We start from the raw sequence: 17606 nt of genomic DNA, 5'->3' as shown, positions 1-17606 counted from the left end.
GACTTGACTGTACAGAGGCTCGTACAACAGCGTGCTGCGTGTGACGTCTTTTGCGTATGGGGGTCATTTGAAAGACCCACACACACATAGGCACACACAGAAAGTCATCGATTTATAGTTAGATAGTTAGATGCCTCCACATAATACATTGGTTGTGTCCGTTGCTCTTCCAGTTGACAGTGCCCTATGCCAATGTGCACTGGGGTATTTGATGAAAAATAATTTAAAGGCAGATGATGCTTGATTTTGTTGTTGCACAAGAGTCTTTGTAGGCACATACTTAAAATAAAAGTAACATGATTTCATTTCATTCTCGTCTCCGACTTCAATTTTGTCATTTACACAAGGTTTGTGTTGTTGTGTTGTTGCACTGATTTTGTGTTGTTGCTGTGTTTAAGAATAGTTTTCATGTGCTGTAAAAAATAGGACGAGTTGTTGTTTTCATAATCATTCTGTTGCAATGACAAAAACTCACAAATACATATTTACCACTCACATGTCCAAAATTGAGTCCATTGTTGAGAAAACAGTTGAATAGCCCTTCTGTGTACTACTGATTTTGCGGTTATATATTTGAGAGTGTTTATGCTAAATGCCTGCCTTGAGGTAAGGTGGAAATCGCTTTCATCTAGTCCCTGTTGTATTTTAGTGTTTGCTAGGTCAAAACGTCTGTTAAACGGTGAAGCCGTGATTTTGAATGACAAAAGAAGAACAAAGTAAATCAGACACGTAAAACAGAGATGTCAAAAATGATGTGGCATATTGTTGTTGCAGAAGATAATATGTGCTAAGCGATTCACCTTGTTTTGAAATAATTGCATTCACAATTATAGCAAAAAAAGAAAAAAATTATTATTGTCAAGAGCTTTGTGTTTTGCTCTGCCTAACCTGCTCTCCACCAACACGCAGTCACATTCACAAGGAGGGTGGAAATCCTGCTGCACGTTTTAATCAGTCAGTCTTTGTCTGCCTTTCTGTGTAGTGCTATACAGCAAATGCAAAGTAAGCAAGTGATTTATAGAGGCAAGACACTGACAAAGACGCTGCAGTTGTTCCTACTGACTACAGAAACCTCTGTGCAAATCTTCCTTTGAGGTTCCTGATAAAAACCTTCATTTTATGGATGTTTGTTGGCAGCTTTATTTGTTATAATTTTTTTATTCCTGCAGTTTGAACTTGTATTGACACAAATTGTACATTTGCACATTTCAAAGCAATAAAACCATAAATGTTTATAAAAGTTAAAATCATCAGAGTAGGACAGCTTTATTTGTCACCACATGACAGCACCTTATAAATAACCTCCACAGCCCCGCACATCTCAATGTGGCAGACACACACAGGTGGCTGCTATGTATCTTTGACTCCATTTAGTGCAGCTTCACTCAAATTTAAAGCAATGTAATTTACTACCTGAGCTACAGCTGCAACAGTGGCTCAGCAGCTGTAAAACTGCTACAGCCTGAATAAAGAAGGGTAGATGATCTCAACCAATATAAAACAAAATAACAACAATAATATGCTATTAACTCCTCCCGGAGTTGTGCCTTTTGTCATTAGTTTTGCTTTCAGTAACTTCGTAAACAGTGGCAGTAAGCGAACAGCTACATGCAAGATGTGTGGCACCAAGTTAAATGATGCCGGATCAACAACGTCAAACTTCATCAGGCATCTTAAAATGCACCCAGATAGGTCAGTCACTTGCTAATGTGAAAGAGACGTTACATTTAGCATATATCGTCACAGGTAACAAGCTAACCATCGCAAAGTGTTGTGCTAATACTGGTTACAGGCAAATTGTATCTTTATAGTTGTATCCATATGATGTGACAGACTTAGGTTAATATTTCACCAGGTCCGAGGGCTAGAGGGATGTGTTAAGTAGCAGAAGATTAGACTATACGATGTTCTAAGTTGGAGACCCAATGTAAGTTCTGGATATAACAAAATTAAGCTAGGTCCATTAAAGCATACGTGATATTTTTCCCGTCACAAGTTCACATCCACTCTTGGCTGCAGTGCCCACATTTTATTTCAGAAAAAAAAAATATGATAGAAACGTTTAGTATTACTTCAGCTATTTCCACCACAGAACACTACACATATGTCAGTTTTATGCAGATTGTATTATTGGCAAGCAAAATAATTTCCCATGTCCATCTACAGGTTTACAGAATTCCCCAATGCTAAAAAAGGTACAATTGGAGAGGGACAGAGCAGCATTGAGTCATTCTTTATTCAGCCAAGAGGTATTCAAGTGTACCATCATTATCAACTGATTTTGATACTGTACTGTCTGGATGGTAGCTACAAGACATGCTTTGAATTCATAAGATTTAACAATACAGTGTTAGGGACAGATCAGATGGCCAGAGACTTGATACTTGACTTGGACTTGCCCCTCAAAGACTTGAGACTCGACTTGGACTTCCAAAAAATTACTTGTGAACATCTCTGCCGCGCAAACCTTTTGAGTAAGTAATCACATACCATATAGTGTTAGCTGTACAAGCTGTAGGATTCACATACGATTGCATGATGTTTTTTAGAAACAAGAGCTACTTTTGTAGAAGATGAATCAGACATATTCACTGATAATTGTAGCCTATAACAAAATGTTGTTTACAAATATCGACTGATGTAGTGATTTAAATTAATCCTGTCATGTTTTCAATTACACAGCATGCTCAAGTTGGCTTGTTCCCACAAATAAGGTTTCTTCATGAGCAAGTCAATACTGAGCAGTTAAAATGTGTGAAATTGAATAGTTTCATCTCATTCGAGAGAGCTGAGTGTTTATAGATCAAAGTGTAAATTTGCCCAATTGAAATCTGTACTGATGGTATTTTCCCCCTGTGCTCACATTACCTCAAGGTAGTGAGATGATAAGAAAATATTCACACTCAAATTTTTTTCATTATCAGATTTTAATTCCTTTTGGCCAAATTCATTCCCTGCTTTGTTGCTGCACACGCAGATTTTGAAACATGCTGCTCACATCTGTCCTTTCTTTCCCTTTGCCTCATTTTCACTTCTACTTATACACTATGTTATCTTTTCGGACAGCTCTTATACTCAAATAAAAACCGGTAGTCAATTAAACACCGGGCCTCTGATAGTGGCCGGGGGCATGGTCAACGCGGACAAATAAAGGCTGGCCTTAAATTAAGGCCGGGGGAAAATTAGCGTGGATAATCTCCTAAGTGCCTTTCATATAATATTAAGTAAAAATAAAATTCAAGTTCATCGTAATGTACATTTCTACCAATTTAATTTAAAAGATTCAACAATATATTCATGCTTTTTTCCACACTTTGTTTTTCTGGATTATGGTACTCATGTAAAGTATTCCTACCGGTATTTTAGTCAATTCGGCTGTATGTGTTACTCAGCCAAGTGTAGTTTGTAGTAAAGTACAGGTGCCAATAGATGGCAGTAACTACACTGGATGTAACACGGGTCTCATTTGGTGCTAGTAGTGACGGACTTTTCAACAACTTATTGAAAACGAACTTGAGGAGCATGGCACCTAGACGAGTTTTAAAGTATGCGGAGGAAAACTCAGGTGAAAAAGCTGCGAGACATTTCGACATTGACCCCAGGATAATCCGATACTGGAAGAAACAGAAGGATGAGCTGACAAGATTAGCCGGCAAGAGCAGAGCACGGCTAGCTGGAGGTGGAAGGAAAAAAGTTAGCCTGGAGCTAGAAACAAATAGCTACCGTCTGTAATGTTAATCAGATACTGGTGTGCTGCAAACCAACAATGTGTTTTACAAAACTACTGTATGCTCTTATTGTAATCTACCAGCAATACCGTAGTACCTGTATTTGAAATAAATACCTGGTACATTTACAGGGTTCAAACTGACGCAATGGTGGTGTTTAATTCTGACCCAAATTGCTTTGTTGCCCTTCTGGCTGTTGTTGTATATGGTGATATTTTTGCAAATGTTTCTTTAAAAAATGTATGATCTCTGTCCATTGGAACGCTATGGCTTTTAATTTAAAACAGTTTATTTAAAACAATTATACTTATCAAACAGATGGAATTAGAAATAAAGGCCTGCCTCTAACAAAAGCCTGCTTCATGTAAAAGCCTGTTACCTTCTGCAGTTCAGGTAAATAAAGGCCCCGGTTTTTATTTGAGGAATTACGGTACATGTACCCCTGGCTTGATTGATTGCTTACACAGTGCTACTACTCCTAATGCTAATCTTGTTCTGTTACCTATTGAAATACCCTTAAAGAGGTATCAACTGTAGGGGGAAATGACATACACATTTATTCGTAAATTTGCAGGAATATAATACTTTATATTAAATTAAGATTTTGAAATTATAACCCTGTGGAATTTATATTAAGATCATAACAGCGCTAACAGGCTTTTCCCTCATATTTACACATCAATCTTCTTCCATCTGGTCTGTCATAAGTGACCTACATTACACACACACACACACACACACACACACACACACACTTCATCCCTCCTCTGACCCAACCTGTCGGATCTGAGCCATCCCAGGGCATTTAGTAGTGTTTGCCCCAGCTGAACCCTGGTCCACCTCACAGCTCCTCAGGGGGCATTTCTCATAGCTCAACCTGATCTGTGGCTCTCCAGCTGGGGCTGACATCCTCGGGGGATGAGAGGAGAAGTTGAGGATGGAGAAGGAGTGGCGACTTTGCTCCAAGACAACAACAACAGAGTGTGAAAAGCTCCAGACTTTGAAAAGAGGACCCGAGGACCTATAAACACACAAGCACACATGTGACACAACCACCACTACTGATACACACATGCACACGCACACGCACACATGCATACGTTCACTTACGTAAAAGTGAATATGCAAATATGCCCAGGGCACTTAAATTGATACCCAAACACTTGTTTTGCATTAAAATCAAGGTCACACAGTCTCAATTGAACAGGACCTCTTTATTAATGGAAACACAGAATTATAAATGAACAGTGCTCAGGTTAGTGAGGCAATTTTAACTGTGTGTGTGGGAGTACTGGACCCATTCTGATGCTAGTTTTCTGCCTCCTGCAGGTAGCTAATGACTGCATTGTATCTGGCTCGTTTATAAATATGAACGAGATGTGCAATGTGGTTCCCACAGACTGCATTGCTAACATGGAGATAGCAAAGCAAAATTATGTCTCATTCTTGTCGAAAGACCCCAAACTAGAGGTATAGAGGCAGACAGGCTATGCTATAAACTTTAAGAAAGCGTCAGGGGTTACTGTGCTTTGGAGTTAGTGTTAGGGGTATGTGCTGTGCTATTGATGATGATATGAATCCTCGTGCTCTCTGCCTGGGGGGGGGGTTGTTTATAAAGAGTAGAATCCTTGGTAATCATAATCAGCTCTGTGTTTTATCTTTATATAAACACAAGGAAGGCTATGCAGTCCTTGTAGTGAGGGCTATGTTGTTATCATGTTGGTCTCTGTATGTGAATGAGTGAGTTTGTGTTTTGTGTGTGTCTCTGTGTTGTGAAGTTCAAACACAGCCAGCAGCTCTTAGAGGGGAAAATCCGAGCCATGGACGGATCCAGATGAGGAGAAGGCTGGACGCTGAGAGGAACTTCTTCCATATGCAATACTTAAACTCCTGGAGGTAACACAGGGGAGACTAATCTACTAATCACTGCCACACTATCAAGAACCAGGCAGTTCCTGTGGATAGCTGAGTACTGAGAGTTACACAACAAGCCGCATGTTCTCATAAGCTGTATCCTCACTTGCCATCTTACAGGCAGTGAAAGAAACAACAAAAATAGCCATGCAGTAAACATCAATTTAGTGAAGCTCATGATGGTTTTTGTTGAGATTGTCAGAGGTGGTGGTTACATCTAATGGCCATTTTTAAGGGCCAAGGTTTGAGGTATTGACAGACAAAGTTTCTTTCCATCATTATTGAGGGTTTACTTTTCTCCAACATCACTCTTAGACATTTTCCTGCATCTTGCATAAATTGCCATGAGTTTTGTCACATTGCCCTTGTCACTTTACAAATATTTGCAAGCATTTCTGTATAGTAATTGTGTGATCTTTTTGGTTATCTTGTCCACCCTTGCACTTAAAAAAATAAAATAAAAGCTATATATATATATATATATGTGTATGTATATGTGTGTGTATATGTGTGTGTATATATATATACATATATATGTGTATGTATATGTGTGTGTATATGTGTATATATATATATATATATATATACTGTATATAGCTACGTTTTTGGCAACTAGGGAGCAGATTAACTATGTACTATGCACATTTGACATGTCACCAAATAAAGTTGTTAGGGCAAACATGTTAGCAAATAATTGCCTGTATACACATACAGCAGATATGGAGCAACATAAGCATCCAATTGGAGTTGTGTCTCTGGCCACCTGATGAATGTCAGTCCAATATATTCACTCTCCTTTTAGTTCCATTTTGGTCTCCACCAACACCTTCGAAAAATCTCAACTTGAACCTACCTGCCCTGTGGTGATGGGCAAGTAGCAGGTATCAGAGCTTTTTGCCCAAATACAGCTGCTTGCTGTAGTTGAAAACAGGATTAATAGGAGCGGAATCAATGAGCTGAAAGACGCTACCAAAGACACAAAAAAAAGAGCTGAGAGGAACTGCAGAGTTGGACGTTAATTCGTTGTATGATCCTCACAAATGTCACGTCAGGCATTACACATCATCTTTTGATCAATTTTAATATAAAATATATGGATTAGTGCAGCTGATGCATGTTCATCTATATATCTAAATTTGTGTTTTTGCAGAAAACAGTGGTCCATTTTGTATATAAAAATTTGTCTGTGAGTCTGGGGTTATTTTTTTGACCTCATCATGGTAACCAGTAGCACTTCTCTTCCGTAATAGCCAGAGTGGTTGCACCCTCATTTTCTCTTCAGTGCTTTTACCCAGATGTAGCCGAGGGACAGCATGGCACTTACACATGTAGCTGCTAAAAGCTGCTCCCCATTGACTCTCACCTCTGGGTAACACAGATAAACATCCAGCTTTGGTCTCAGTAGGCAATAACTGAATGTCTGTGTGTGTTTCTGTGTCCATGTAATAGTACACCGACCGTGCAAGATGATCTCTTTTTTGAGGGTGAAATAATATTCCAGCATTTAGACATACAGTGAGAAACATTAGCATTTTAAGGGTCATGTTGACCTGCTTTTCAACACTCATGACCATTATAATTAATCACTGAATATTTGTGCTAAAAAACTTCCACTAGTGAGGATTATCATAATTATTCAAAGCCTGAAGCAATTTGAGGCAAACCAGTGACATTTCAAAGCTGATGTCTGCCGTGTTCACCTGAGGAGGCTGTGACTGTGGGCTTGACTTCTAAATCAAGAGACACCCTCAGTGATAACCCCTGAATTCCCTGAATCAAAGACCAGGGGTCTCATTTATAAACGTGGCGTATGCACAAAACGGGGGTGAAAATGTGCGTACTTCCCACGCAAAGGTTGTGATTTATAAAAAAACAAACTTGATGGGAGAATGTGCGGTCCTCCACGCAAACTCTGACCCATGCGCACATTTTTGAGACAATGGGAATTGGCGACTGTTACATGTGCCTCTGGTGTGTGTGTGTGTGTGTGTGTGTGTGTGTGTGTGTGTGTGTGTGTGTGTGTGTGTGTGTGTGTGTGTGTGTGTGTGTGTCTTGTTTTCTCCCTCTGTCTTTTTCTCTCTCTCTGCCCTCATCCCTCTGCCTGTTGCACACCTGAGCGTAATCAGTGCTCAGGTAGTGAGCGGGTGGTGATAAGAAGGCAAGGCAGCTTTATTTGTATAGCACATTTCAGGGCAATTCAAAGTGCTTTACATAAAACATTAAAGAGCAGTTAAAAACGATAAAAAAAAATTAAAACATTAAAGAGCAGTTAAAAACGATTAAAAAAATTTAAAACAGATAAAAGATGAGAATAAAATTTACACTGCAGTATAAGAACAAGTTAACCGAGTCCAACTCGGGCCTCCCAGAGGACTTATGTTTTAACTCTTTTTCTGTTGCAACTCAGGTTCCAAACCTGGCCTCCCACAGGACTTAACCACTTCCCAACTGGGCCTTACAAAGGACTTAACAAGTTAACCAAGTCCAACTCGGGCCTCCCAGAGGACTTATATTTTAACTCTTTTTCTGTTGCAACTCAGGTTCCAAACCTGGCCTCCCAGAGGGCTTTACCAGTTCCAAACTGGGCCTTCCAAAGGACTTAACAAGTTAACCGATTCCAACTCGGGCCTCCCAGAGGACTTATACTTTAACTCTTTTTCTGTTGCAACACAGGTTCCAAACCTGGCCTCCCAGAGGACTTATAAATTAACAGTGATTTAAAGAAAGGCAACATCAAAAAGAAAGGTCTTCAGCCTTGATTTGATAGAACTGAGAGTTGCGGCGGACCTGCAGTTTTCTGGGAGTTTGTTCCAGATATGTGCAGCACAAAACTGAACGCTGCTTCCCCCTGTTTAGTTCTGACTCTGGGGACATAAAGCAGACCTGTCCTAGACGATTTGAGAGGTCTGGGTGGTTCGTAATGTATTAGCAGATCAGAAATGTATGTTTAGTGATTTATAAACCAGCAAAAGTATTTTGAAATCAATTCTTTGAGGCACTGGAAGCCAGTGTAAAGACTTCAGAACTGGAGTGATGTGATCCACTTTCTTGGTCTTAGTGTGGACTCGAGCAGCAGCGTTCTGAATCAGCTGCAGCTAACTGAGTGATTTTTTAGGGAGACCTGTAAAGACATCGTTACAAGTCTACTGAAGATAAAAGCATGGACAAGTTTTTCCAAATCCTGCTGAAACATAAGTCCTTTAACCCTTGATATATTCTTAAGGTGGTAATAAGCTGACTTTGTAATTGTATTAATGTGGCTGTTGAAATTCAGATGAGTGCATGACTACACCAAGATTTCTGGCATTGTCTGTTGTTTTTAACATTGTCGTTTGAAGCTGAGCGCTGACTTTTAATCGTTCCTCTTTTGCTCCAAAAACAACCACCTTAGTTTTTTCTTCATTAAATTTAAGAAAGTTCTGGCACATCCAGTAGTTAATTTGTTCTATGAACTTAGTCAGTTTTTGTATTGGACTATAGTCCCCTGGCGACAAGGTTATGTAAATTTGTGTCTTGTCCGCATAACTATGGTAACTTATTTTGTTGTTTTCCATAATCTGAGCCAGTGGAAGCATGTAGATATTAAACAGAAGAGGCCCCAGAATGGAGCCTTGGGGAACTCCGCATGTCATATTTGTATGCTCAGATGCATAATTACCTATAGACACAAAGTAGTCCCTATTCTTTAAGTAGGATTCAAACCAGTTTAGTACTGAGCCAGAAAGGCCAACCCAGTTTTCCAATCGGTCTAGTAATATGTCATGGTCGACCGTGTCAAATGCAGCACTGAGATCAAGTAATACTAGGACTGAAATTTTGCCACTATCTGTGTTTATGTGGATGTCATTAAAGACTTTAACAAGAGCCGTCTCAGTGCTGTGGTGTGGTCGAAAACCCGACTGGAAGGCATCAAAACTGTTCAGTGACAGGAAAAGGTTGAGTTGTTGAAAAAACGCTTTTTCTATGACTTTACTTAAAAATGGAAGGTTTGATATCAGCCTATAGTTGTTCATTAGTGACATGTCTAGATTGTTCTTTTTTAGGAGTGGCTTGATGACTGCAGTTTTCAGGGCCTGTGGGAAGATACCTGAGAGAAGAGACGTGTTTACAATCTTTTGAAGATCTGAAGCCAAACAATTCGAAACATTTTTGAAAACGCCCGTTGGTATAATATCAAGACAACAGGAGGAGATTTTCAGATGTTGTATAATGTCCTCCAAGTTTTTATCGTTGATCATATGAAATTGTGTCATATTGGAATTTGTTTTGCCTGGACACTGTGACAACACATATCCTGTACTTGATATGAAGGCACTGACTGTTTGTCTAATTTTCTGAATTCTGTCTTTGAAAAGGAGGAAAATTCATTGCAGGCCTTGGTGTATAAAAGTTCAGATGCGACTGGTACTGGAGGGTTTGTTAACCTATCGACAGTAGCAAACAAAGCACGTGAATTATTATTGTTTTTATCAATAATGTCAGAGAAGGACCGCCTTGCATTCCTTAGTTCCAAATTATAAATGCGAAGTCTCTCTTTATAGATTTCATAATGGACTATTATTATTATTATGGAGATTAGTTTTTCACCACCTGCGTTCAGCTTTTCGACATTCTCTTTTTCTGTTCTCACCAGTAAGACATTTCTCCATGGAGATCTTTTCTTACCAGAGACAGCTTTGACCGTAGTGGGAGCAATGGTATCAATAACATTTGTAATTTTACAATTAAAATGATCTACAAGCTCAGTGACTGAGACCCCAGAGAGGGCAGGTGTGGATGAGTAAAGCTGAATGAATGTTTCACCGGTGTTTTCAGTGATATACCGATTACCTTTGTTTGAACACTTTTGTGCACAGAGATAGTGCAATTAAAGAAAACACAGGAATGATCAGAGAGAGCAACATCAGTCACCACAACCTTGGAAATGTTTAGACCCTTGGAGATAATCAAGTCCAGAGTGTGTCCCTTATTGTGCGTGGGCTCCGTCACATGCTGAGTCAGTCCATAGTTCTCAAAAACACAACACAGTTCTTTGGTCCCTCTGTCCTGGGGGTTGTCAACATGAATGTTGAAATCACCAGCAATAATTACACAGTCAAAGTTAATACATATTATAGACAGCAGTTCAGTGAAGTCATCAAAGAATGTTGCACAGTATTTAGGTGGCCTGTAGATATTTAGAAATATAGCTCGAGGGGAGGACCTTATCTTAAGAGCCACATATTCAAAATAAGTAAAATTTCCATAAGATATTTGTGTACATTGGAATGAGTCATTAAACAAAATGGCAACTCCACCTCATTTCTTATTCAGTCTATTCTCACTCATAAAACTGAAGTTAGGGGGAGCTGACTCAATGAGAACAGCAGCACCGTTATTATGGTCTAACCAGGTTTCAGTTAAAAACATAAAATTAAGATTGTGCTTAATAATAAAATCATTGATTAAAAATGATTTTCCAGTCAAAGACCTAACGTTTAGTAAGGCTAGTGTTAGCGTGTTAAAAGAATTATCTGTTTATTTTTTTTAGTTTGCAGTTAAGTGCTTCTTCTTACTTAGTGGATTCACCATTATTTTTCTATTACCTATCACAACATAAATTGTTTGTCTTGGAAAGAATCATGAGTACCACTAGGCGTGCAGCCTGGACCCGGCATATATCAGTTAAAGCTTGTTGCATTTCGTACACAAGCATCCTTATCAGTCTGGGGAGAGGGAATTTGCTGCCATCCTGGCAGAGATGCCTGGGGTTCCACTTTTGGCCAGGGGCAAGTGATGGGAGAAGGAAGGGGGGCAAACTTGGTTCCAGCATCCACCAGCTGCCTCATCCTGCCACTGAACTCCAACATGGGGATGGGGGAAGGAGGGGAAAGGGTGAGTGGAGAGTGTTGGATAGGTGAAGAGAGGGGGTTGAGATTTCTCGTATCTCCCATGGTCAAATCTCTGCACAGGTGGGGGCTGTGGTAGGTCACTGTCGTGCTTTGTTATGTCTTCCTCTTGTTTAGATTTGTCTTGTCTCGTGTCCTTGACTGAGGGAGCAGATGTGTGGCGCAGAAAGTAAAGTAGGTTGGAGGTGATCAGCTTCACTCCTGGCTTGTTAAGGAAAAGTCCATGTGCTTTAAAAAGATGTCTGCGTTCCGAGAAAATGTTAAAATGTTCAATGAACTTCAGAGAATGGACGGTACATGCAGTTGGAAGCCATTTGTTCAGTGCCAACAGTCTGCTGAATCTCTCAGCTCCTCATCTGACTGGCGGTAGAGGGCCACTGATAAACACCTCCGGTTTTAGAGAGCTAACTGTGTTCAGCAGATCCATAAAGTCACGTTTCTGCCGTTCAGACTGTTGCTTTACAACATCATGTGACCCTACATGCAGTATAATGTTCTTCACAGTTGGGTGTGCTGCCATGATATCCGGGATTCTTTGGGCCAGGTCAGACACCATGTCTTTGGGAAAACAGAGTATTTTGGTGTTTTTACTGCTTTTTACATCTTTTACAGCAGAGTCACCCACAATCAGAGTTTGAGGCCCAGTCGTTAGCTTTCCCTGTAGCTTTTTACTTTTTGAATTGCTCTCAGTCCTTACCCTGCTGTGTGACGATGAGACGTAATCCAGGTAATCAGATGAAGGTCCTGCGGCAGTGCAGCAAATCTGTTTTCCAGTTGCCCACTCAGTTGTCGGGGAGGCATTTTGTTGCTAATTTTTTTGCAGCTGTCCACGGCTGTGTCCTACTGAGTACAAGGGTTGAAGAGGCGCTCTGCCTGGATGATAATGCAGGCCAGCCGTTCATATCACAAATCTCAGGGCGCTGTGCCCTGCCCGTTAGTTGTCCTCCCATTTCCCAGGAAGATGATTTACTCTTGGGCTTTGCACCAAAAGATTTCCAGGGAGGACTGCCACTTGTTGATTTATTACCCGTTCCACAGCCCTCTTGTTTCTTTGTAGTCTTGTTGGTGCTAATTAGCCGTGGGTTAGCATGCTTTTGTCCATTGTTTTGGGTCCATGGTAGAGTAGTGTCATTCCCACATGGTCCCTTCACTTCCACGTTTACTTCTAACTGGTGAATTTTGGTTTCTAGAACTGCAATCTTCTGAAGGAGTTTGTAGTAGTCATCCACGGAGAAGGGAGGCATCTTGCTGCTAATTAGCTTTAGCTAAGTACCATGTTTCCAGGCACTGTAGGACAGGCTTGAGCTATTGGTAGGCCACGCTCACGCAGAATGTTTTTTTAAATATGGCAATAGCCTACTATGTCTACAAAAAATTTATAGTCCAATGATTTATTATGATTTAAGTATCCAAGAGCCACTGCTCATAGTTTATCACAGAGGAAAAGCAAGATTATCAGCAGAAATATGCAAGCAGAGGCAGGAGCAAGCAGCAAAGCGTCCGCAAGAGAGCAAGAGAGTAAAGGGACAGGGGCACATGGAGAGCACACCAGCAGCACACTAGGAAGGAGTTTCCTCCTTACCTTTTTTCTCCACAAGCAGGTTTGTTTTCCCAAACTCCATGCACATTTAGGTGTTGGAGTTTTGTTATTTTAGTTTATTGTGTTAGTTTGGGCTGGAGATTACCGGTAGTTCTGTTATTTGTCTCTTTTGTTTGTTCTAGGATTAGTTTACTTTTTTTAAGGTAATTTAGGGGGAGACACGGAGAGACACGGGGAGACACGGGGAGACACGGGGAGTGACGGCTCACTGCGAGGTTGGTCCAGCGTCTTCCCATCTTTTGTTCTTTTTGGCCGGGGTCTCCAGTCCCTTTTGTTTCTCTTAGTTTGCTACTTTTGGGAATATTTTTGCATATAAAGCTTGTTGGTTAATTGTTAACCTTGTGTCTGGCATCCTTTTTATATGTTGCATCCTCCAATCCCTTTTGAGCCTTGGTTTGTTCCTTTAAATGGAGGCCGTAACAGCGACGCAGATGGTGAGGTGGTGAACTGAAGTCAGACTGCAGAAAGTACATGTGGGAATAACGATTACTCGTAATATTTTCAAGTATTGATCTTAATATTTAATCGCCGCTGTCTCACCGTCACATTGTCCGCTACAGAGCGCAGGAGGAGGAGATAGCCTGACGGCATGGAACACAGGATAGCATCAAATACTCTATCATTAGATAACGGCAGAACACAGTGTAAATAACTAAATATTATGGCTGTCAAAAAATATACGCAGATTAATCCATTCCAGCCGTTCTAGCCACCCTTTTCACTGTAAAATGAAGGAGGGAGACGAGAATGTGCTGCCTGGATCATTCATTGGAACATTTACTTGTAAAAATCTTCTTCCTGCCAACCCAGGCTACCAAAATCTGGTGCCACTGATATGTCTGCGCTCTTCTCTCTGATGCTCTGAAACAGACGGCAACACAAACATCGCTGCACGTGACGCTAGTTAACACTATACTCAACAGCAGCTAACGTTAGCCTACCGCTAGCTAGTAGCTGGATTAAACATGGTTAAAATGCTGACAGCTAACGCTAAACGGTGTAAAGTTTGACTGTGTTTTTGCCGTCGGAAAAACAACACAGACGGTGCGTTCAATGAAACAGGTAAACTACAGCCTCATGGTGCATTTGAAGTTATTGTAAATGTCCTTTTCCCACCTGGTGGTTGTTTTTGTCATTCAACAGCAATTTACTAGTGAAATAAGTTATTGTTATTGTTATACATTATTATTAAATAATTTAATTTTGACCATATGGCCTTAGCAATAAACAAGCCGTTCTTTAATGTCACCAACTGTTGTTTAGTACCCTTTTTTTTTTCTTTTCTTTTTTTACTTTCTTAAAAAGTATCGGTTCCGGCACCGTTAATTATGTATGTGATTAATTTCGATTAATTAATTACAGAGTATGTAATTAATTAGATAATTTTTTTTAATCGATTGACAGCCCTACTAAATATCTGTCTTTAATACTGTGCATATATAATCAAATGTCATTTTCTGGAAATACAGCCGTTAAGCTCTTGCGCATTTGTTAGACTTAATGTCCCTGTTATCGGTCCGAACTTTAATACTGTTCGTGGAAAAAACCTGCATGAAGAAAAGTGCTGTGATTTTGGCAAGGTGTTAACAATCACAAATTGTTCTAAACATATAATGCTGCGGTGACCCCCACGTGTAACGCTGCATGATGGCACTGCTGGCACTGCAGGAGGACTACGCCAATGGAAGAATCAGGAGAGAATGAGACTTCAGGGACAACGATGATGACCGCTAATATGCAGATTTAGATTCCCTAAAGCTGCGCTCTTGGATCTATGTACTGAAGTGGGTCCAGTAGAGAGGGCAACGCACCGGAACTGTGCCATCCCGGTCCAAATACAGATCCTCACCACTCTGGGGGCAACTGGCTGTTTCCAGTGGTAAATGGCAGACAGCTAAGTGTTTTATATACTGTAAATATTATATATAACCTTCAACGTTATCACTAAGGCTTGTCTGGATATGAAATGTAGCTCAGCGTAAATTCTGTCAGGTAGACTTCTAATACGTTGTCTCTATTCTCTTTAACTGATCAGCTGGGCAGTGGGTGTTTTGGTTCTGGATACCAATTAGAATCGGGCACGTATGTTCTATCCAATCACAGCATGACTACCTTGTTTTAAATATCTTCTCTCTCCCGTTTCTGTCAGTTGTATTTTCAGACGAGAGTGCGACCCGCCTCCTCCCCTTCTACCTCCAGGCATTGTCGACGGTGTATCGGTCTTCTCCCGGCTGACGGCCCATTTTATATCTCGGATTTTCTCACCACCACCACCAGTGTCTAGATTCCATTGGGGGATGTGTTTGGTTTTCCTAAACATTAATTGCATATATCCCCTTTTACAATGGAGTCTAATCTCCAAATATTTGTTTGTACTTGTTTGGTTAATTGTTAGTAATAAATGTTTGCATATCTGCAACGAAGTCTCTCCTGATTGAAATATAGTTCTGTTAAATCTTATCCTATAGGTCTGGTATATCGCAGCCATCCCTGAGTGCCATAATGCCTGCCGTTTTGGAATATATTATTAATATATGTAGTCTATAGATCAGGTTTCCCTACACTGTACACTTTTTCCCCCGTCACTCGTCATGATTTGGCGTAACGAAAGAACAACTGCCAGGGTCATCAACATACTGATGTTCAGCATTCATGAGGTGCTTTGCATTGACTATTTATGGTTAAAAATGGGCGTGTACAGGGCGGGATAAGAGGCTGATTCACGTACGCACACTTGTGGGTAATCTGTGATTTATAAAGGGAACATTGCTTACAGGGGTGCGTACACATGGTTTTATAAATCTGAATGTTTTTTGGCATACGCCATTTTTGGCTTTTGGGTGTACGTACACTTTTAGTAAGGATCCTACGCACACAGTTTTATAAATGAGACCCCAGACCACTGAGATCGTCTTCAGTTTCCACTGAACAATCTTGCTCTCTGTTTTATAATCGGGGATAAGTTAATAAGTGAATGAGTCGAATGTCACTGTTTATTTTTAACAAGATGTGTGCGTTTGGGGAGGGGGCATAAAGAATGTAGCCATTTATTTCTGTGAAGATTATTTATCTCTAAGGTTTTCCACTGAACACACAATTAATATGTTCGTTGCTCAACCACCCAAATGATTATTTGTTTATTCATCTTTTGTTGACTGCACCCACTCCCCCCTCCCCCCCCTAGAGTCACACTGGCCCCATGTTAATTATTTTGTCAACCCTCATATCTCTTTTAATTGTTGCGGGTTTGTTTATCCTGGAGATCAAATTGAGCTTGGAGAGATTGTGGGTGGCTGCCAACACAGATCAGCCAGGAAGAGTGATGAATGCATATCAAATAGTCTGACCATGGAAGCCACTGTGAGACACGCTGACAGTATTACTGACTTAAAATGGATGTATGGGTAGAATAATCATATTCATGCACCTAATATAGCCCTATTCAAAAGGGCTTTCAAACAAGTTTCAGACATGCAGAAATGATAACAGCTGCTCATCAAGCAAAGCCACTATCTTCCTTACATTACATTTAATAGCCTAAAGTGCTGTTGGCTATGAAACTGTTATTTCTGTAATGGAGAGTGAAATGAACTGCTTGCAGAATGATTCTCTGCTGTCTGACATCCTAGAGGAATCAAATCTTTAAACCAAAGCACTATACCTACAAGTTTTAATATAAGTAGCTCACATACAGGGGTGTATTTGTGCTGTCGAGTCTGATTCGTTATTGGCAGTTTGGGGCTCCACTCATTTCCAAAATCCTATTTATGAACCTGCTCACATTTACATTATTTCCAAAACTGATTCATTCACATTTACTTTGTATCCTCTATTATGCAGCTAAAAAATTCCAGTTGGAAACAGCTTTCTCATGTACAGTAAAGCACAAATATTCATTACTGTGTTGACAAAATGTCCTGCAGGCAAAGTCAAATTATTCCATCACTTTATTCTCAAAATCAGGTAACAAGTTTAAATATTGCAACTCAACCGGATGTGAATCCAAATAAGTTTTATGCTGTTCAAGTATAGGACGTTTTTCTAAGAGTAAGAAAATGTGTTTTTTTTTTTTTATAATTTAAGTATGAAATGCTGGGAAACACTGCTTGGTACACATAATTAACCAAAGCTTTTATTTCTGCTTACACTCTTCTCTCATGGTTAATGGGTTTAGTCTCTGGTGGCTCTCTTGTGCCTTTAAATGCTACAACTCGCTGAACTACATAATTACAGCATTTATGGCCAATATACATATTCATAAGACTACAGTAGTTGTAAAATGTAGAGAACATGTAAAATGTTGCTGATGTTATGTGCTTTTTATCAAAAGATCTTAGGCTGGGGAAGACTTCAACTCTACTGGGGTTAACAAAATGACTATATTTTAATGATATCTCCGAAACACAGACTATAGTCTGTGCAATATTTATAAAGCAAGTATTTTGTTTAAGTGATTGCACCCTGCTGACTGATTCT

At 40.0% G+C, this 17606-nt stretch overlaps 1 long non-coding RNA gene across 1 annotated transcript; it reads right to left on the bottom strand.

Moving 5' to 3' along the window:
- Positions 1-6384: 6384 nt before the first annotated feature.
- Positions 6385-13551, bottom strand: LOC118496382. Its single transcript, XR_004898957.1, has 4 exons — positions 13313-13551; positions 13113-13262; positions 6908-6916; positions 6385-6395 (listed from the first exon to the last, which is right to left on the bottom strand). It is a non-coding gene; the product is annotated as an uncharacterized LOC118496382 (long non-coding RNA).
- Between the last annotated feature and the right edge of the window lie 4055 nt (positions 13552-17606).

Source organism: Sander lucioperca, chromosome 12, assembly GCF_008315115.2.
Source record: "Sander lucioperca isolate FBNREF2018 chromosome 12, SLUC_FBN_1.2, whole genome shotgun sequence".
NCBI lineage: Eukaryota > Metazoa > Chordata > Actinopteri > Perciformes > Percidae > Sander > Sander lucioperca.
This window is presented reverse-complemented; position numbering and strand designations above follow the sequence as displayed.